General features: G+C 38.9%; 1 protein-coding gene across 6 annotated transcripts in view; it reads right to left on the reverse strand.

Moving 5' to 3' along the window:
• The window catches only part of SEMA6D (sema domain, transmembrane domain (TM), and cytoplasmic domain, (semaphorin) 6D), a 569283-nt gene extending 545930 nt beyond the window's left edge, over positions 1 to 23353 (reverse strand). For 5 of the 6 annotated variants that reach the window (XM_012728615.1, XM_012728612.1, XM_012728614.1 and 2 more), the window contains exon 1: positions 23241 to 23353. The gene's annotated coding sequence lies outside the window, so the exon portion shown is untranslated. Of the gene's footprint in view, positions 1 to 22863; positions 22966 to 23240 lie in introns of those variants that run through there. The other variant, XM_012728609.1, reaches the window with a different exon arrangement.
• Between the last annotated feature and the right edge of the window lie 59 nt (positions 23354 to 23412).

Below are 23412 nucleotides of genomic sequence, written 5' to 3' on the forward strand. Positions count from 1 at the left end.
TGTACTTCGTTGATCTGCCTGTTCTGCTCCCCACTCTGTCTCTGGTGAATCCTCTCACCCTCCGCATCTCTGGCCTGTACCCCAGTTCTGTACGAATTAATAAATAAAATCTTAAAAAACAAAGTCATGAATTGTCCCATCACATTGTAAAAGGAGATGCAGCAGGAGGGCTTATTTTCTATGTTGACATGGTGCAAGAAAATGAGAAAGCCAGAGATGAGAGAGTGAAGGAGGAAACTGAGTTGAAATGATGCACAGACTACACATCAAGACGGAGATGACATATAATAAACTATATTAACTTTACCACATTAATTAACTTAAATGAGGTTGTATCTTTTAATTCTTTCAATCCTGGATTCATAGGACCCTCAAATGAATTTACCCACTTATCCTCTCTTCCACGGCTGCCTAATTGGTCCACCACAGGCTAATGGGCAAACAAGCCTCCACAACCATTTATCTTTTTTGAAGTCTTCTCCTAGAGCCCCTCTTAAGAATAGCAGTAGGTTTTTCCCTTGAAGCTATTTTTTATTTTTTATTTGTTTTGTTTTCAAGCATTTTGGAAAGGCCTCATTGTTGCTTGTTTCTGAAGCAAATCAGGAACACTAATTTGTTCTTTGTGGATTTTTGGAAGCTACCCCAATGGGAGCAGCTTGCTGTGACCAGGATTTCTGCCACTCTGTGGAGGGGAGGGGTTGCTGGAAAGTTGAGACAAATGGGATGGCTCTAGCTAGATGAACATACAATGCTGCAGAGTTGAGAAGAAGATATCCTATTTTTGAGAACATGCAACCAACAAAAACATGCAGACAACTCAAGAACCATGCATTAACCTCTGTTCAACTGTGCACCAAGTAGTAAATTCTAACTGGGATGGAAACTATTTTCTTTAGACATGAAAATGTAGTGCAGCTGTGACTCTGCAAATAGAAGGAAAAAAAAAGGCTCTAAAGCTGGAAGGAAATTTCTTACCACTTCTGGGTGAGGAGAAGCATTCTGGATGAGGGGTAGTTGGCAGAGTTCTCAACTCACTGAGAACATGTACATTTTAATCCTGACCCTGTCATTCACTGGTACTGTGTCCCTGTTCCAATCATTTTGCTTCCAACAGCTGATCCAAACTGTTGGCTGAGTTCCCTCTTTTCTAATGAGCTGTGTGTAGCCAGATTAACAAAGATGCATCTATCTGTGTACTTTTGCATTCTACCTTAACTTGAATTTCAGGGAATAAAAGCAAGCAAACGGCAATAAAATGAATGTATATTGGAGATTTATTCTTTAAAACAACCTTCAAAGCCTATCACCTAAGATCAATATAATACACATTGAATCCAGTCACTTATGAGTTCCAAAATTTCAGCAGCTGGATATTGATGAATTTTAGGCGTATGGAGATACTGACTTATCAGAAGAAAATGAACAGCTAGGTCCACAGCATAACAAAAGAAAATAGGGTAACTTTTAGCAATGTATTGAAAGCTTATATAAAATAATTAAATATTTTTAAAGCAAAATCACTTACTACCCTGACTTCTAGTTTTGTGTGTATTATTTATATACACATATATATATTATTAAAATAATGCTATATAGTTTTTTATAGTTTTTTATATTTTACCTACCGTGTCTCATAAACACTCTCAAAAACATCCTAAATGTTGATGCTTACATAATTATCATTTGATAATTTGAAACACCATCATATTGTTTGACTTTTAGCTTGTCTCCAACATTTTGCTATTAATGATCATTATAATAAAATACTGTTTTGTTCATTTGTTTCTGTTCAAATCTTTCCAAAAGGGAAGAATTTCTGAGACAACAGATACGTATATATTTTCTCCTTTGACACAAACGGTCATTACTTTCTTTTCTTTATGGTTTTTAAAGGTTTATTTTTTTATTTATGCACACAGGAACTGGGATGACCTATAGGTCAGAGGTGTAGAGGGTGAGTTGAGTCATCAGAGACAGAGTGGGGAGAAGAACAGGCTGATTGACTGAAATACATTATTGAGGGGAATAATAGGCAAGACACTACAGGTCTGCTGAGCCATGTGGGTCACCTACCTGGCTAAGGATCAAACTCATTGAACTCATACCTCAGCGGTTGGTGTTTGTTTGATAGTGCTGAGACTTAAACCCCTTCACCCCCAGGGAGGACCTGGTCAAGTTACTGTCTAAAGGAATTATCAGTTGATAATGCCACCAGCAATACAATGCACATTGTTTTAATGGAAATATAACCATCTTTGGTGGTGATCATTTTAATGATGTAGCATTTTATTCACTGCAGAGCTGGTAGTGGGATGTTGACATGCCTGATAACGGCTTCTCAATAAAAATTTTTTGACCTGGTCATAAAAACTCTGCTTTTAACATATAAATTCCTATATTCATTGATTTGGCCTGGAATTATTATTGTGTGCCAACTCTGGAAAAAGGCCTAAGGCCTAGGCCCAGTCTCCCTAAATTATTATCTATCTAGATGAAGTATTCTGGATGATATTTAGGAGAACCAAAAGGAAAGTCAAATAAATGTGTTACACAGACATTCCCATGATAAAATAAGTGGTAAAATCTGTCTGTTCAACCCATACTATAACTGAGTAGGTAACTTAAAATGGTCAGTATTAAATAGTCGCTACTTCCACAGTGATTAACTTAATGGGATATTATTGTGAAGTATGGCCTCAACCTTATAAACAAAAACCCCTGGCCACATATTTTATTGTGCTTCATTCATTACTGATTCCTCATACCAATAAAATGGGCTTTCAAACATAAAGCCTGTCTCCTGAGAGAGTATATTTCTAAACCTCACAGTGGAGAAAGGACAAGTGCCCATTGAGACTGCATTTGGAAATACCATAACGAGTTAAATTTTACACAGAATTTGGCTATTGCTCATGAATACCTTAAAATGATCATTTCTGAACTACAGAAAAATTAAATAGTGCTGACAACTGAAGTGAAAGTTTTCTACAAATCACCTTAAAAATCTATAGGAACAGAAGATGAATTTTTATAATTTGATACTTATTTCTCTGAGATTCTATCAAGCTCTAATGGTCCAAAGTGCCATACAATTCACTTTTTAAGTCAAAAGGGGATTGCTAGTAATGTCTTATGGTTACTACAGAATCCTGTATTATCAATTCCTCTGTATTACTTATCCCATGCATTTTTTTTTTAAAGAATTATATTTTGATCCTGCTACTCAATGCACTAGCAGGCAGATGACCTCCTCACTCTCACCTCCTACCCAGCCTACCTACAGGAAGAAATATATCTTGTAAGCCAAATTATTGATATAAATGAGACATTAATATACAACATTTCCTATCTTGCAAATTAAATAAGCAAATAGAAATGTGTGGGTGCTCGTAATATACACAAAACAATAAGATTTATCCCATTACACTTAAAATGTGCAAGGGATTTTACTATCAGTAATGACAGGCATTGTCAACTGAATTTGTTAGAATAGGCAGATCCAAAATGTGATATTGAAGATACAAAAATCCAGATTCTTTTTGAAAAGGACTTAAAATATAGACTCAGATATTTAGTTACATAAACTTTTCTCACTGTTTTTACTGAAAAAAAAAAAGTCTTGCAGGAGAAAACATGTCAGAGATGCATTTTATGAAGCATAATGGGTAGAATCTACCTCGTAGAAATACTGATTTCAGAACTTTCTACAGTTTGGTAATTTTTTTTCCCTTTTATAAGTGTAACAATGTCAAAAGTTCTCCCATCCTCAAATGACCAAATCCAAAAATTAATATTGGGCATATTTTGTTGAATCTTCATTTCTACATCATTAAAACAATCCTTCTGGCCCTCCCTGGTAGTGCAGTGGGTTAGAGCACTGCACTAAGAAGCTCAAGCCACTTCCACATGAGTTCTATCCCCACCTGCCCAGGAGGAGATCCGCATGGCGTGGCAGACCTCTCCTGACCCGCCTGCTGCTCCCCTCAGCAGTGTACTTCGTCGATCTGCCTGTTCTGCTCCCCACTCTGTCCCCTGGTATTATCATGTCCCTCCACATCTCTGGCCTGTACCCCAGTTCTGTATGAATAAATAAATAAATTTTGAAAAAAAAAATCCTTCTGATATGACACTTAATAGCTTCTGCAAAGGGTCACAGGAAAGATTATTATTGAGTCCTTAGTATTTGCTACATTTTATCCCTTTAACTTGAAAGCATTATCACTCTATTTCTTCCTTAAATTAGTGATTATGAAATTCATAAATAAGGTTGGTACAACAGAACCATTCAGACATATGGTAGAGATTTCTGTAATGCATGCCATTCATCCATAATGGTTTTATTTTAAAATTCTATTTGCACAATGCAGTGTTAGTTCATTTTACTTCATGAAACACTTGTGTAAGTACTGTTCTTTACAAACAAAGCAGTACAATGCAGAAACAAATTATTTAGATGTAAATTAAAAGGACTGAACAATCCAACACAAATCAAATAGATTCCTACTAAGCAGATGAACAAGATTCAGCAAAAGATGGTTTCTACAAAGACAGAGACTTCTTGAGCACAGCTTATAGATTCATTCTTCAGATCCTCCCTCCCTCTGCCTCCCCCTTTGAGCATACTCAGAGAAACCACACAGCTCAGGGGGAAAGAAAAAATTATTAGGTCATCATATTATTCTGGTAATTTTCTTTAGGCCGATCAAGAATTATCTTCTTTATAAGCATAGAAACCAGGGATCTTTGGGGCAGCTATCTAAAATAACTTTTAGAAATGTCTTTTTATACTTTCTTTTATTAATGGTGCTAGTTTATTTCCCTCGCAAAGACCAGATGCAGCGAACTGAAGCAAATGGTATCCTTAAGATTTTATTGTTGTCATTATACACAAAAGATGGAGCTTAGAAATAGATCATGTGGCCCTTATTCTTCATATCTCCTCTCTATTCAAAACACTAGCATCTCGTAATAGCCAGCATTCTCTTAGGTTTGCAGATGGGCTCAAAACATTCAAGCCTCAACACAAGCTTCTTTGGAGTGGAAAATTGGCTTGGCCTGTCCACCCTCATTTCTCCCCTTCCTAACTTAACAACCCTTTCCTTGGGCATACAGAGGATCTTATCTTTCTTGTACTTGGTTACTTTGTGGAGTTGATGTTTGCCACACTTCTCAGAAAAAGTGTAGTGGGTTTTAGAAATGTGTACCATGCTTGCAGGAATACTAACAGCATAAAAAGACAAAGCTAGGCCTCCTTGGTGGCCTAAAGATTAAGTCCCAGCACTATCGCCCCAATGGCCTGAGTTCAATCCGTGGCAAGGGAGCTGACCCACCATGGCACAGCAGACCTCTCCTGGATCAGCCACTGCTCCCCTCAGCATTGTATTTTTAGTCGATCTGCCTATTCTGCCCCTCACTATGTCTCTGGTAAATCCTCTCACCCCCTCAGCCCCTGTACCTCTGGCCTACACCTCAATTCTATGCAAAAAAAAATTTTAAAAAGAAAAGGCTAAACTTTAAATATACATGCACACACATACACACACACATATAAATGTGTTCACATAATGTTTACAGGACCGTTAAGAAAAATCACCATGTATTTTTAACTTATCCTCAAAATGTCAAATGAAACTTTTAATGATTTTATTCCAGGAATTTTGAGCTGGTTATGATAATGAATATTTTATTTTTATTTGTTTTAGCCATTCCTTAGAATAAAATGGATTAATAATAATTAATACTGATTGAGATGCTAAGAATTATGTTAAAAGACATATTTGAATAGGTACCTCAATTTTATAAAGTATACTCCAGTCAAAGGACTGCCATTGCTTCATCTCCAAACAAGTACTATGAACTTTTTTGTTGATTTTATCTTGCTTCCTGACCCTATATCAATTTGACACTTTTTATTAATACAGCTGGTCTTTGCAACAACCTCATGAAATAAGATTTTCCAATTCATACAGTGAGAATTGGAAAAGATGTATTAAAGCTTGAAAACTTTGATCATTCTATTGGTCTTTTCCTTATCCTACAGCAACTTAAGTATATACTAATCCTTCTCAAGGATTTTTTTTTTTTAAGATTTATTTTTATTTATTCAAGCATACAAGAACTTGGGTACAGGACAGAGATGTAGCGTGGGGTTGAGAGGGATCACTAGAGACAAAGTGGGGAGCAGAACAGGCAGATCCTCTGAAATACACTGCTGAGGGGAGCAGAGGGCAAGACAGGAGAGATCTGCTGCATAGTGTGGGGAGGGCTCCCTGGCTGGGGGGTGGGGGGTGGGAGGGAGAGGAGGGGAGTCAAACTCACCAGGAGACTATTCAGCCACAGTGGATGGAGATAACTTGATAGCACTGAGACTTTAACCCCTGTGCCACCAGGTAGGTCCCCTCTCAGGGATCTCAATTTCAGTTTTACTGATTACTTTGCTTCAGGAGGAATCAAAACTTGGTGATGACAAGAACAGCCTCCGAGGTTGTGCTCTAGTCCATCCCCAGCTAGCTAAAGATTGAGTATACCACTTGACCTTTCAAAGACTCAGCTTTCACAAATGTCAAATAGTGTCAATCATGAACTTTCATAATAAGAACTAAATGAAATGACACTTGTAACTAGCTAATCTAACAGTGTAAACCACAATGTATGAATTTAGTAAATGTCAACTATTTTTACTATTAGTCACCTCAATTCAAGCAGGCTCAGGACAGGCTGGACATGTGTGCATGAGGGGCTAGACAAGAGACCCATGAAGCAACCAAGCTCCCCAGTCCCCTGAGAATCTCCACTATCTCTCCTTTCTCTCTCTAGCACTTTCTCTCTTAGTCTCATAGCCATGCATTTGCCTCACAGTGATGCAGCCCTTTCAGCCCTCCCTTCCAGGCACAGGTATATGCACCTACACCTACACATGCCCATGCTCTCTGGGCCCAGGTGTCCATAGTCTTGGGAGGCAGGCAGGATGGCAGATGCCAGTCATAAAGTGTGGGAGGGTGAGAAACAGCCTGATAACTCACTTACCCTACACAGACATGAAAGATAATTTAGACTGTCTTCCATTTGTTTCTGAGAAAGTATGACGTGACAGAAGAGAGTTCTAATTTAGAAAGTTTTTCTGGAAAAGCTATGCATGAAGAGTGTTTAACAGGGTGGATATGTACATGGTCAGGATGGGGGAAATAAATGTTGAGCTCTTTTGCATTTGTTTTGCACATTAGGAACACATACTTTTCTTAAAGAAATTGTTAAAATGCCACAGGCATATGTACATACCCCCTTAGATACTTAAATGTTCCTGCTAAAACATGTCTAAGTAAAACAAGAGATGGCAAATGTTGGTATTCGCTGACATTTTAGATGAGGCACATGTATATGCATTCTTCCTTAATCAAAGAGTTGTGAGGAGTTTAAGTTTTGCCTTTTTACTGAAAAACTTACTCTTCCCAACAAGAAGCTCAGCAAACACCTTGCAGGGACGGTAATGTTGATTCACAGCAACAGTGGAGTCGCCAGGTGGTGTGATTCAAAGTTGGTAATGAGACTAGCTAAAACAATCTGTTTTCATAAATTCCTTTCGCACTTTAATATAAGCCTCTTCACTATTCAAAAAGCCCATTGAACTACTCTACAGATTTGCTACCACCACCATTTTTATGAAAAATTGGAAATAAAGAGACAAAAGCAAAATAAACAATTGAACTTGCAGATGGAATGTTTAATGGCCTTAAGGGCCAATTACCAACTGCAGATGTTTAGGTGCAATAAGAGAAACATGTAGAAGGGGTTAGCACTTTTCCATATCCCTAATTTTTTCCAATTTAAAGTCCTTAGAAAAACAGTCTTAGAAAAAATTTCTTCCCAGGAAAGGACTCCACATTGTACTCATTAAAACCTCTTTAGTGGCTTCAGGGCCCTCCCTGGTGGAGCAAAGAGTTAAAGCACAGCACTGCACACTGAGAAGCAGGGTTCAGCCACAAGAGCGCAGGTTCAGTTCCAACCAGGTAGGTGCCCCGCATGGTGCAGCAGACCTATATTTACTGCCTTCCCTCCTGTCACCATATATTTTTGTTATCTTTGGCTATCAACTGTATATAAAAGTGTCGGTGCAACTGTAGCAGAATTAAAATTGGGGCTCTATATTTAAAAAAAAAATTAAATTCAAGCACTGTTTCCCTTCTGTGTTAATTTAACTCTTCTCACCATGCGCCAAAGAAAAAAGAAAAAAAAAAAAAACTCACCAAATTGTGGGAATCCGCTTTATATACCAAAATGTTAAAGGTTCATCTTGGAATCATGCAAGGCAGGAACACTGAAGCAGAGGGAATTCCAAAAAATAAGTAAGATCCACTTTAAAGGCAAGATCTCTGAAAATTCCACTGTCTTGTATCACTGTCTTGAAAAAACATAATCTTAACCACAATGGGATCCACATTGGAGAGAATAATATCTTGGTGGATAAGAGACAAAGGAATGAGTTTCTTATCATGTTGAGAAATGCATCCACTCAGGTTGATGTAGCTGAAGGGGAACACAAAAAGGAAAAGGCTGAAGACCTACTACTATATTATACTTGGGCTCATCTAATATCAGCGAGATACATTAAGGAGGCTAACGGAAGAGGTTCCGTGTATATCTTTGTACATGAGATATCTCTGTACATTTGAAAAGCAAGAGGCACAAAGAGACAGATTCAGAAGTCAATTTGGGCCACAGTTCTAAAGTAACTGCACTGTAGAGGACACATTGAGAGTATGGAGGAGGTGGAAATTTACTCATTCTGTTCTGAAAAGTGTAAAGAACATACAGTTTATTTTTCTGAAATGATTTGTCTTTCAGTTGCCATACCCCACTTAAACCTACTGATTCATAATGTTTTTTTTTCCTAGTCTCCTAAGTTAAATTAATCTTAAAATTTAAGCAGTCCCCTAGTTTAAATACTGTGTTTATTCAAAGTTAACTCTTAATAGACTGAATAGGCTGTTTATGTCGGTTTCTTTTTTTTTTTTTTTGAGGGCAGTATTAGTTATTTTATGATTATAGCAACAGCAAGGCACAGAGCAAGTTCTTTATGTATAGACAGAAGGGTAAAGGGAAGTCCTGGAGGCCTCAGTGGCAGACAGGGGGGAAGAAGCGGGTGAGCAGGAAGGACCTAGTGCTGGCTGGCCTCCCAACCCCGCGGCCACCTTGTTCTTTCTGGGCTCTCTCTGGCATTCTTGCAAGTTCTCTTTGCTGGTCACTTTCTGCAGGATGCTGTGCCATCTTCCACCACTACATGCCTCTTCTGTCTGCTTCAGCACGTCTGTGATGCCACCCTATATGCCCAGTCTCTGGGCTCAAGTGCGCCAACTCATGCACACCAACACCACACTCCTGGTGCAGCAATCAGGCTGTGTCTAAGACCACAGATGTCAATAACTGATGCTAATGGTGGGCAGGTGGATAAAACTTGATCACTTCCGTTTTCCCTACATATGATAAGGGTTCAACCTTTCAGATTTTTTTTCCTTTTCTTTTTTTCTTCTCCAGTGTAATTCCTGGGCTGACAATAGCCTTATGGAAGTAACTGGAGGAGGCCTCTGAGCTATAGCAATACACTAGTATGCTCAAGTAATATTTAAAATGTTAAAATATTCAACAATGAGTATGGCATGGTATGAACCACTGAGAATGGATGCCAGTCCAATAAAAAGCAACCACTGTCTTTCAGAATAGACATTGACAAAACAAATGATGCAAAACTGCCATTGCAATCCTGCTGAATATAAAGCTGTGGGTAACTACAGGAATTTGTCCATCTAGAATTTTGGAAGAACCTGCTGGTACCCTTCATCAGTGTCCATAGGCACAACCATTTCTCTTGGTTCTTAACAATCACTAGAGGGCCTTCCCTGGTGGCACAACAGGTTAAAGCACAGCAATGCAAGTGAGCCACAACTGTTTCAGTGCAAGTTCGATCCAGGCCCTGAGGTGATCCACATGGCACAGTAGAACTCTCCTGTCTGGCCGCAGCTCCCCTCAGCAGTGTACTTCATCGATCTGCCTGTTCTCTCCACTCTGTCTCTGGTGGGTCCTCTCACTGCCCCTGCACTTCTGGCCTGTACCTCAGTTCTGTATACATAAATAAATAAATCTTTTTTAAAAAATCACTTAATAGCAGCTTCTTCATTTAGGCCTCAGGTCTCTAATAGCTTACTGACTGCCACCCTGCACACCCTTTTAGAACTGCAAGATCCCTCTTTGGAGGTTCCATCAATCAAATAGACTATCACCATGACAGCCCTATTATTGCCTTTGCCTTCCCTTATAGAGAAAAGTTTACATATAAATATCTAAAGCAACACCCATCTAGCCTTTCTAATCCACAAAACAAATCTCTTACTGAAAAGGTATATTTTGGGGTGGCAGAGTTTTACTCCACTATTCCCACCACAAACAATTGATTCACAATTATTTTTGTCTGACCACAATTTTGGAAGGTCAACGGAGAGGGCTTTCCATTTCCTATGTTATTTCTTGAGTTTTTACTAGCCCTAGTACACACTAAAATTCTCTAATCTATTCCACCAGTCTTTGTTCTTGATTTGTTGAGAGCAAATGGATTTGATTTACTAAGGGCACATTGATTTAAAAAACCCTTTTCCCTTAACTATACCTGACTTTCAAGAACTCTATTGAGCTTAAGTAAATAAGTCAAGAAGTTAAGATTTGAAATGCAAAATTGATCAGTGGGACCTATTTTAAATAGTATCAATCCTGTCCTTTTCTATATAGCAGCAGGCTCTTGGCTCTGCAAGGCAATGGTTTAAATTTCTCCAAAATTTCTCCTTTTCAAATATAAATTTGATATTAATTTTAAAATATTACCAAAATGTTGAAAAATATAGGAGCTATACATGTGTGAAATATTTAGAACACTGTAGTATTTATATGTTAAGCAGTATGGAAATGCAGATCTCTATATCAAGCATCAAATAAAGGTTCATTGATGAATTATCCAATGAAGCTAAATAAATATCACCTGGCATGATTTTAAGCTAAGCTGGGATTTGTTTCCCTGCTAATCTTGCTGCTCCTATTGTTGGAGCTAAAATGAAAGCTATGAATGTGAACTATCTCAATTAATTCACTGTCCTCCTCCCCTATATTCAATCCCTAGCCTTCAGTCAGCACAAGAAGTCCTCACTGAAAATTTAATAATTGAGATAAATTTAACAAAGTACAGGAAGACAGAGTAACAGCTGTATAACACCTGCAATCTAATCTAAAAATGGAATGTTAGGAGCCATCCTGATTTCCTACTCTTCCAATAACTTTATAAAAAAGCAAATTTACTTACTGCTAGAACTTCAAAGTGTCAGCACATGGAGAACTTAAGTTTGGTTCTCTGAGCATCTGGAAGACAAGTTCTCATATAGAATACTATTTGAGATCATGTGTTGCCATGAGAGAATCTCCTGTAATGGAGAGTAATATCTCGCAGGTTTGGGAGAGGAACCAAAAGTAATTCACGCACTGCTATGGGCCTCACTTGCTCTATGAACAACTGAAGCATGAAGAATAAAGTTCCCACATTTGGGGCAGGGTTAAGTGCCCAGGAAAAAGGACATACTCATCCAGGGCAGCCTGCATCTTGTGACTGCCTTCATAAATACCAAAATGATATTAAAGAAATCACTGAAAAAGTTACAAACCACTGCCTAAAACCACCAGCAGAGACAGATAAATCCAAGCAATGGAAAGGTGGAGGTTCAAATTCCCTATTTGGCTGCATCAGAATAACAAAGGTTTTCAGAATCCATAAGTGATTTTTTTTTTTTCCTCACAGAAGTAAGATATAGTATATCCTATTCAAGACACCATTTTCCAGTGTTTGGAATCTGGCATTTTTCCCAGTTACTAAAAATTCTAATGAAAAGAAGCAGTCACACAAAACTAACCTGACAAGCTTAAGATCTTTTGTTGGTTGTCTTCTATAATTGATATTGCATGTATATTTAGAATAAATGGACGTTGCACCCATGTGTCAGTCTCTCATTCTAACATGTTTTACATTCTCTTGAGTTGTGTGCAACTTTAGAAATTTCCAATCATATTACTTTTAAATACCTTAGCTTACACTATAAAAGGGCTTAGAGCTTATTTAAATAAAGACATTTTATATAGCTCTGCCTGCACTCTTTCAAAATACTCAGTCAATTAACATAAGCTACCTTCCAGAGGATTTGCTTGAAGTCAGGTGGAAAGGCATATTATTTCAGAACTAAAGAAGGGAAAAAGAATATGGAATGCATAGCAAACCTCACATCTGAAAGACACATTAAAACTGTTTAATTTCCCCATATTTTAGGGACAGCACTGTTGGTCTTTTTCCTCCTTTAAAGCTGTCTGCCAAAGATTGAACTCTGGGTACAAACAAACAAAAATCCATGGTGAGGGACGGGGGTGGGGGTGTCTCCAAAGGACTATAACATCCAAAATGTTGTAGCCCCTTCTATCAGACAGGCTCAGGAAGTCTCTCTGCAGCCTCTAAAATACTGCAGGCTCAATTACCAGTGGGGTACAGCGAGCGGGCAGTACCATTAATCATTCCCCAAACCCTAAATGCCCTGAGAACAGTTCTGAGTCCCACATTAGTGATGTCCAAGAACTAAGCGGCCTCTGACAGCTGGCCCATGCTGCCACCTGGAGGGCTGCAGGAAGCACAGCTGCTCCAATGCCAGTCTTTCCCTCCAGCTCTAGAGCAGCCACAAGATACAGGCTGCCCTGGATGAGTATGCCCTTCTTCTTGGGCACTTAGCCCTGTTCTTCCTCCTGCCCCGAAAGTGGGAACTTTATTCTTCATGGTTCAGTTGCTCATAGAACAAGTGAGGCCCACAGCAGTGCGTGAAGGCCAGGAGCCCCATGGTCCCTGCCTTCCAGGCTTTCCTCATCCATCCACACCCTCACCCTTTTGAAGCCCACCAAAAAGACACACCTTTTATCTTGTTCACCCATCCAGGTGGGCAACATTAGAACCCTCCTAGTGTGTCCCAAAGGTAAGACATCACAGTCACTCTCAGAGTTCTTCAACTCAGGGTCAAGAGCCAGACAAGAAAATAAAGGGCTTTGACCCAGGCATGAGAGTTGTGTTGGCTGCACACCAGGTGTTATGAGACTCAGAGATGGGACACCTTACCAGTCAGGAGTGAAAGGATGTCAGAAAAGTCTCTGGTGAGAGACTGATGGAGGCATCATGGAAAGAACATGGGTATGGTATGAAAATCTGAAGAGCCTGTGGTCAAATCATAGCCACAAATACAAATCATGCAACATTTCCAGTTTTCACTTTCAACACCTCAAAAACTTTAAGAAATAATACCCATTGTATCATGTTGTCAGAGGGCTAGAAACTGTGTCAAAGAGTTGGGACTAGAAACTGTGTCAAAGAGTTAGAACAGTGTATTAGCTCAACACCAGATAGTTGTTTTTGCTTCATTATAATGGTTCTGGCAGAGCAAGTTGAACTTATATGGGTAGGGAAGTAGAAGAGGGAAGGGGCAATACATCCCTCATCAAGATGAGGGGAGAGAACAGTATTTTCAAGGATATTCTCACTGTGTTATTATTGGAAACACTCTTCATGTTTTTCTATGACTACCCCTCCTCCTTTATCTGCCTCCTTGTTTTTGTTTCTCTCTCCACTGGCCCCACACAACTCAAAGGAAAGTAAGAATGCCATTTCTTCAGAGAATATTAAACACACGCTTACGTTTTCAGTCAGTTCATTATAAGTACATTTGTTCTGAGGAGAAACAGGCACCTGTTAAGAATTCCTTTTCATCAGCATTCCTTTAGGCAACTCAGTAGGGTCATTCAGATGAAATGCTGGCACTAGTGGGTCCCTTCAGAATGCACTAGTAAGTTTGCATGAGCTTTAGTGACACCTCCTGGTAGGAGATGCAACTGATCCAAACTCCCCATGCCTTTACATTTTGAAGATCAAAAGCAATGCATGAAAACAACTTTTCACATAAAGTGCCTTTCCAACTGAAAAAATAGTTTGTCTGCAATGACAGACACAGCTCACACACACACACACACACATATGCATACACTGACTGACTTCCATGTTAAAAACCACCTCGGCCAAATATATAAAAGTTATTTCATCACATGAAATGACTAATTTGGCATTAAAACATATTCCCTCCACCTTTTTTTGGCATTATATTTAAAGAACTTTACTCAATATTTTTTAAAGCTAATAAGTAAAATGCAATGGAGGCCAATTTATGTGGTACTGACTTAAAACCCTGTGAAATGCTGCTGTGACAGGTCCTCTTAAGTGTCTGAACTATTCCACCATTCCCACAATCCACCCTCTTATCCCCACTTCTATAATTTCCACCTACGTCACCCCTGATATGAAACATTTGCTTCTCTAGATTTCCCAATTCACCCACATTTCCTTTTCCACTCTCAAACATTCCACCTCTTTCAAAATGCACATATTTTCTAGCAAGTATCTTTAAATATCCTATATACCAGCATTAAAATGATAAAGTGGGCCCTCCCTGGTGGTGCAACAGGTTAAAGTGAAGCACTATGAAGCTAGATGCAGATGCTTCAGCACAAGTTTGATTCCTGACCAGGGAGGTGACCCACATGGAACAGCATACCTCTCCTGTCTCACCTGCTGCTCCCTGAGCAGTGTACTCTGTAGATCTACCTGTTCTGCTCCCCATTTTGTCTCTGGTGGATCTTCTCACCACCCCTGCACCTCTGTCCTGTACCCCAGTTCTATATGCATAAATGAATATTTTTTTTACAAATGATAACAAGTAATAATCACATAAAATGCTTCAGTGGCATAAAGATCATGCAAAAAGAATCAGTCATCCATGCACCCACCCATCCATACAGTAACTATTCAGTTACCTAGACTTCATGCTGGGCCCTTTGAGAGGCACTGGGGATGGGGGTGGGGCAACAAATATAACTGGGACAGACATCATCCTGGATTCACAGATTTTAAATTTACCATCAAATGGGGGGTGGAAAAAGGTGAACAACAGCTCAAATTGTAATATGATCTACCAGAGAAAATACAAGGTGCAGAGAATGAAAATAGGATTGCAGGAAACATTCATTTTTTTATGAGAAGTCAGGGAAAGGCTCTAAAGGAGGCAGCGAAGCTGAAAGGACAAGACTCTGTGGAGAGTCAAAGGAGAGTATTCTAGGCAGAGGGAACCGCATGTGCAAAGGCCCAAAGGCAGACTAGAATTTAATGTTTTTAAAGAAATAGTGAGGAAAGAGTATGTATTAAGAATTGAAGCTAATGTAGGTGATTAAAAGGATTTGACTCAAAGAGCAATGAGAATCCTCAATGGTTTTAAACAAGAAAGGGTGTAATTTAATTTAGGCCTTGACAAAGAAGCACTACATCACAGTACTTACTTTATGCTAGATACTCATTTAATTTTCACAACAATTTCTAAGTAATGATAATATTATCGATATTAATATCCTCAATTTTATCAATCAATGAAAGAGAAGTTATGTAACTTGCCCCAGTTTCACAGCCAGTAAGTGACAATGCTAGAATCCATACTCAGACAACCCATCCATGGGCCCATGCTTCAAATACTATGTAATATGTACTCTCAGATCACTAGTTCTGCAAGAATAAGAAGGGGAATAACCTCCTGGAAGCTAAAGCAATAACCTGGGTTAGAAATAGATTCTTACGCCAGAAGGATATCAGTAGAGATGGTGAAAGTTAAATGGAATTGCAATAAATTTTAGAATAAATACTATGCAGGGGTCTTGGTAAGCTGGATGTTACAGGTAAGGAGAACATATTTCAAAGATGATTAAGCCACTACAGATGTCTTTTTATGGTCATTTTCTAGGTCACCAGGCCCTTCCCATCAGGAAATTTTCCCTTACGAGGTAAAATATATATTTTAAGGGATTTGCCATATAGAACACATCCTAATGTCCAGTGTAATAATCTATCTAATAATCTATCTTGTCTTTTCTATGTAACACACAAAATTGCATCATGTTCTATATACTCTTTGGGGTTTTTCTTTTTACATTACATCATCATCTATTTTACTTTTTCAATAATTAATATTTTAAAAAATCATTCCAAACTTTATTTAATCTTGTGCTATTTCTAATTTTTCAGAAAGTAGTTTATTATATATTAAGTGTGAACTGAAGCCCTAACTATTGCCCAAAGCCAAACAACTAAAAATGTAAGCTACAGGTCAAAACAAACAGTTTTTATGGATAAGTCACCCTTACATATTTCTATATCACATTCCATTAAACTGTAACAGGTATCATTCCATCAGTGATACAGGAGAGAACCGGCAAGAACAAAGATTATGTGTAAACGGATGCTATAATGTGAGCTAGGATGGCTCTGGGGGTCCGGGGGAATTTATTTGGGATTCCTTCAATTATATCAGTGACTAGCAAGCTAGGTCTTCACCTGAAAGTGAACGTATCAAGAGAAGTACTGAGTACTGGAGAAGGAAGAAAATGTGATGTAGATTTCCAGGAGATTGAATGGAGGTTAGTCTGTAATAAGAGACTGAAAACTTCTAAAAGTCATTTGAGACTAATGTATCTGAACTGATACAGATAGGTTCAGATATTCAGCAGCATTGGTGTGGGTACAGAGAGTAGAAGCGCAGGATTTAGTCAGGATTAAACTGCCGCTTCTGATCTCTAGACAGTATCAGAGCTCTTTAGTCTAATAAAAGTGACACCTCCTGGTGAACATTTTGGGATCTCTGTGTCTTCCTTTTCTTCTTTTCTACAGAAGTTCTGTGTCTGAGACCCCAGTTCAATCTTTCTTCACCACTAGTCTTCTGAACTTATCTTTTTTCCTTCACATCACCCATGAAACTTTCTTAAACCCTCCCTTCCTTACTCACACAAATTGAAATATAAACCCTGTCACATAGCTCCTGAAATATCCAAAGGTGATCTGTATCCTTTCACTTATCACATTTATTCTTTATTTTATTTTATTTTTTTTACTCATGTCCTATTGCAAGATTTGGTGAATATTAAATCCTTGTTCAAAGTTTATTAAATGACTTTACCATAATTAAGTCATAAATCCTGATACACCTTCATCAACATCTTTAACCCCCAAGGTCATGTACAAAATATATACTAACCAGAAATGTAAAAACAAATGAAGGACTTTAACTTTTTATTATGTAGAGACAGACATGGAATAAAGAAAGCAGAGATAAAATACTTTTGTAAGAATGTGGGAATTGCAGGTATACTGTAATAATTATCTTTTAACATTCTTCATATACAAAATGTAATGAAAAGTAGAGATAAAAAACTCTCAACTGCCATTAGAGAATAAAAGTTTGACTTAGACTTCAGGGATAGCTATTCTTAAAAATTAATTCACTTGGTAAATGTTCAAATTTCTTTCTCACTTTTTCTGTGTGAACAGTTCTACTACGTGCTCTGAATGGAAATGGATATAACCAAATCTTTGACTTCAAATTCAGAGCCCCAAGTGTTACTGACATCTGAACAAGTTGGTGAAGGATACTTAACTGGTCTCCAAATCTCCTGGGGGTAATTTAAAGACAAATTGTCTGCCCAAATGTTATTAATTATATATTTAGCGCCTTATGTAGCTTATTTCTGGGAGACTTTAAAGATCAAAAGGAATGTGAAAAAAGTGAAGTGAAAGCTAAAAACAGCAATTTGAGTTAAGCAGCACAATGAAAATTTACTCCAGAACTTTGTTGCAATGTAATCTATAAATAACCTTCTGAGGTTCACTTGCCATTAGGATCATGCACCTTAGATGTCAGTATTTAATTTGTATGTCAGTGAAACATTAATTTGGTGAAAATTTTAAAGCTTTATGCACTATTTATATCATAATTGGAAGCACAGTAAGTATGTGAACATACAGATTTTCATTATATCCAATGTACTTTTTCAAAGGCAAGGTTTAAATGATCAGCATTTATCACCATCTGATAGTTTGCTTCAGTTCAACAACAGATAGGTGTTTTAGGCTTAAATTATTTTAACATTAATTGTAATTGAGATATCTGAAAACAAAACAAAAAAATGCATCTAGGTGGGAGATAGAGATGATCAGAGTCAGATTTATCACAGAGGTACCTACTTACACACAGAAGTTTAATTCAGTGTTAGTGGTTTTTGCCATAAACATGTCACTATGGGTAAACAATTTGGTTCCTTTTTTTCAGGTGCTGTCTCTGACTCCCTCTCTTTTCTCCTCCCTCCTTCCTGTCTACTTTCTTTGATTTTTTTTTTTTTTTTAGTTTTTCCACTAAAGAATAGTTTTCTGGGTGGTCCTTTTTAAAAGCTGGAAATAGTTGTGGAATCAAGTACAAAGAAAAACAACCAGCAAGCACTTACATTTAACTACTGTATTTAAGTACAGTGCTTAGAAAAAATACTGTATTTATACCACCAGAAACTTTATAAGCTGCCAGCCCAGTGGGGCTAGCTTGCCATCATAGTTGCCAAGCTTACTACGATCCAGTCACTTACTAAGTAAGCAGCAAAGCCAATTAGAGATGATAAGAGGAACAGAGAGAGAGAGAGACTGGAAGAAAGAGAAAAGAGAGACAAGCTACGTCTGGAAGTTTCCATGACCTGGAATGATAATGATTTTCCCATCACTTATTCTAACACCATTACTGTTATCCTCCCACCTTCAGAAGATTACCAAAAAGGGAATTCTTTTTAATGAAAAAATTTGGTTACTATGCTTTACTCCTTGGTACTCTTAACCTTTTCAGGGAAGTGGAACCTAAGCATTGTTAAAGATAGATCCTGGGTTTTTAATTAAACGCAACAGATGTGTGTATATATGTTGACTAATTATTGGCTAATTTCTATATGTTCATTGCTTTTCTTTTCAGCTAGATTTTAAATATCTTTAGATAAGAAATAACATCTCAGTTTTCCTGGTATCTTTCAGCATCTGCAATACTAGTCAATTATAAAAATTTGCAAACTTGATTGTATTTCCAAACATTTATTCTTACCAATTTTTATGTTCTGTTTCCTCCCACAATTTTTTATAAAAGACTTTTTGACAGAAAAAAAAATGTATACATAATTATGATAAGATAGGGTCACTGAGAAACATAACATGAATTCCATAGAGTCCTATGTGTCAATACATTAGATTATGAATTTGCTTTGAGCTTTCTAGTGACCAAAGCAAAAGATGAAATGTGATTAGTTTAGAAATTCACATTACCCCTGAGATTAAAGAAGACTCATTTCGCAGAAAGTTATATGTCAAAAGTATACACAACCACTAACCTGCATTAACTTGTATCTTCATAAAGTTTTACTTTTTCAGTAATTATGTTAATCTTAATTTTCAAGAAAACTTCAGTGAACATTAATTATTAAAAATAAACCTAACTTAGTACTTTTTCATGTTTATTTGATTGGGAGGAAATCTTAAATTTAAGATTTGAATTTATTTACTTGAGTCATTTAACCATTTTGTTTCTGGTTTCGGTATAAAAATTGAAGTTTTGGGTAAACTTCATCTTCAGTAAATATTTCATGAGCACTAATATATAGAATAAATTGAATTTTGAAAATAAATGCTTCTAAAATAAACTGATAATTTTCATTTTTACATATATATATAAAGTGCTCCTTACTTTCCCAGCCTTCCACATCCCCACAACCCTTTCCAAGATATAACTGCATAAGAAAATTGTGTTTTTAAGAAGTGAAGTCCTCGTTCAAATTTGACAAAACAAAGGCAGTATGACAGGGTATGACCTTATTTCATGATATGTGAAGTCAGCACCTGAGTTACCCAAATGAATATATGTACTACATAGCTTGAACTTTGAAAGGTCAAAAAAGTATTCCGCAACGAATTTACTCAGTAAAACCCACACTTTTCTTCCCATGTTAAGCTCTGACTCTTTCCAGGTTTAGTAATAGCTGTATCTCTTCACTTCCCACCCCACCCCCAACCCCCTCCCACACACAACTAATTCCCACATGCTGTCAACAGGAAGTACCCCAACCAGACAAACTTGAAGCTATTCATACATAAGTGTGTGACACTGGACAAAAATAAACAAAAAGATGCAAAACCAACAGAGTATTAGTTTAAATGGTAATTTCGAAGAAAAAAAAAAAGAAGCTCAACATAAACTCAGCAAGGGTATGAATGATAGAATATAGTACAAAAAAAATCTCTATTTGGGGGTCCTGAGAAATTTCAGCAAGTGGTTGCGGAGTAATGAATGTTTGTAATTCATTAGCTAGTATTTTAAAATGCAAAGCACACCATGACATCAATGATGTTCTTTTTAATCTCAACAAACAGACTATTACAAATAAGCACTTGCAAAAAGACAGTATATTTAAATAGATTTTGATGAGTTTCCAATGTTTTAGTAACAATTCAGTAGCATTTCATAATTCTATAGAAAAATAAAGAGTTTATATATACCGACCTATGAGCACTTAAATAGCTACCATTTATAACCTGAAATTTTAGTTTCCTCAGATCCTTTTAAAAGGTTTTATATATCTTTAAGAAAGTCATCTCTATTTACTGTAAAAAAAAAATATTTTTGCCAAGTAGAGAAAATAGTAGCATTTTAAAGTGCTTGATTTTTTTTTCTCACTTTCCATCTTTTTTCAGCTCCTAGACAACAAAACAATGGTTCTTTCTTCATGTGGAAGAGTAAACTCAATAAACACAAATGACTGGAGGGCCTCACAGCAGCAAAATTATGGCTTCAACAAGGAGGTTTTTTTTTTTTTCTTTATGAATTAACAAGTTTAAAAGGACCTTTTCCAACATATTTTAAAGTCATGCATATTTCAATTATATAATTAAATTGGCAACACTAAACACTGCTGACTGATAAATGAGACCAAAATAATTAAGTTCTGTTCTTTGTACAATAAAGATTTAGTGCGGCAATCAATCTGGGTAAGAATTTGGAGTCTAGAGGCTTCAGAAGATGAACAAGCAAGTAGCTAAAATTGGTCATGTGGGAAGGTGGTTAAATGAGTATACAGTTTATGCAAAGCGTGGATACCTTCCTTGTCTTAATCTTCATTAGAACCTGGTTGATTCATTGCTCATGTGGTCCTATACTATGTTGGACACCATTTGCAAGACAAAAGAACAGTTTAAAAGATACTCTATCCACTCAATGAATCCTACTTATACTGAAAATTATAAAATAATAATAAACTGAAACTAAAGTTGTTGTTTTTTTTTTTGTCCAATCTAAAACACAAACAAGAGGTACAAATATGTGATGCATTAAGGATATAAGAAGTGATAAAGGAGAGAACACAATATACTTTCCAGTGTGTGTGTGTGTGTATGTGACTGGGAATATGGTTTGACTGTCTACTCAGGTTTCCATTGTTACTTATCTTCTACCTAACTTCCATTTCCCTCCTGAGAATAAATCATACATTTTCAACGCCCTAAACAACATTCCCATGGATTTCCCCTATGGAATCAGAGCGTGGTTAAAGAGAGGTGCTCATGTTATTTCTCCTGGAGGCTGGAAGGTCAGACTTCAGTGGAATGATGCACTTTAGCAAGTCCATCAGGCAACTCAAAGTAAAATATAGCCAGCAGCTGGAAGTGTTAGTAACTACTGGGATGTACAAGTAGTGGCTGTGTATATGTAACTGCGTGTGTGTGTGTGATTTCTTTAAATCTCTCTCGTCAAATGCTCTCATTACTACTCATGGACCTTAGAAAAAGAAAAGGAGCACCCTCCTCTGGAAAATAAACTTTGCTTTACAGTGGGCTAAGGAATAGACACCATGAACAGGTGATATCAATGTAGTTTAGAGAAACAAAAAAGCTCTAATAAATCGTCTTACTGTCGCAACAAAATGACCGTGACTAGCTGCTGTTTGGCGTCTCCAAGAATCACAACCGTCTCCCCCTGACTCTAGGTGCACACGTCTGCCTCCATGAATGACAGCACGCGGCCAGGGTGGGAGCATTGCATATCTACACAGCGCTCGGCGATTTGTAGAGTGGAAATTGCACTTCTTCTTTTTTAAAACGGATTATTCTCCTGGAACCTTACAGTTCGACGAGTGAAACGCAAACAGAATAAATACGAATTCTAAGGGCGGGGTGGGGGGAGGGGGAAAATCAGCCCCACCCAGGAGCCTTTAAGAGAAACAGGTGCTAGCAAGAGAAGCTGCCAACTGTCAATACCACTTAAAACTCTATCTCCCTTATTCTGAAAACAATTTAATTGGGGGAAAATACTGCGTCCGCTTCCAACGGCTTAATTCACTAGGCTGTCCGCATGAATTAGAGTCAGAGTCAAGTTTCTCGCTCAGGAGCGGTTTCCCTGCTCTCCGAGCTCGGTGAAGTCCGTTTCCAAACCCTGCGAGCCTTCTTCCCTGGCAGTCTGGACCCTCGCTCCGGCAAGTCAGGACTTTTATTTACAGTCCCGCGTGCGGGGTCTGTCGCCCAGCCCAGCCCTGACCACGGTCACCGCAAACAATGAACCAGACAAGGGACCCACCCAGCGAACGCCTGCTCGCCGGCCGCGCGCCAGCGGCCAGCACGGGACGGTTCAGGGCTCGCGGCACCCCCAAGCCTTCCCCTCCGGAACCCAACAAGAGCAGGGCGCTGGTCGTTCCCTCTACCCAGACCCCCCGTGGTCGCACGGTCGGCAGCGTTCCCAGTCAGCTGTCCCCCGGCACCCCCCAGTTAGAGATGCTGTATCTAAAAAGAACAGAAGAGCGGCGGCGAAGCGGTCCCGCCGGCTGCCCATCCGGACCCAACTAGCCCAGTTGGGGTCTGGCACTCACTTGCGCCCGAGTCCGCGGCAAATTGAAATCCCGAAGGATCCGAGGCAGGGCGAAAGGTGGGCCAGGAGCCACCAAGTGGCTTCCGCCCCCGCCCCCGCGCCCGGCACGGCTCTGGGATCGCGCAAGACACAAAAGACTGGCGGTAGCGGGGCGACAACTCCCCCGCGGCTGCCGCCCACGCCGCGCGGAGGAGTCGGGCGCCGGGGCCTCTGGCCGTCTTCCCGCGCCTTCCGGGCGCGCCCGGGGCTGGAACCACGGCGGGGCTCTCCGGTGCGCCGCGCGCGCAGCCGCTTCCCCACCCTCGCGGAGCTCCCGGCTCCGCTGATACAGAGGCTGAGGCGGCTGGGGAGGGAAGGCGAGAAAAAGGCAACACTTACTTGGCGGCCCCGGGCTCAGCCCTGCTCCCGCTTCGGACTCGGCAGGTGTCCGGGCCGGCGGGCCCAGGCGGCAGGCGCTGGCGCAGCTACGAGCCGGGCTCCACTTGGTGAGGACCGGGACTCCCCTGGCCGCTCGGCCCCGCGCCGCGCTCCTGGCTGTCACCGCCCCGAC

This window comes from Condylura cristata, unplaced genomic scaffold (genome assembly GCF_000260355.1).
Source record: "Condylura cristata isolate star-nosed mole 26May11 unplaced genomic scaffold, ConCri1.0 scaffold00023, whole genome shotgun sequence".
Taxonomy (NCBI): Eukaryota; Metazoa; Chordata; class Mammalia; order Eulipotyphla; family Talpidae; genus Condylura; species Condylura cristata.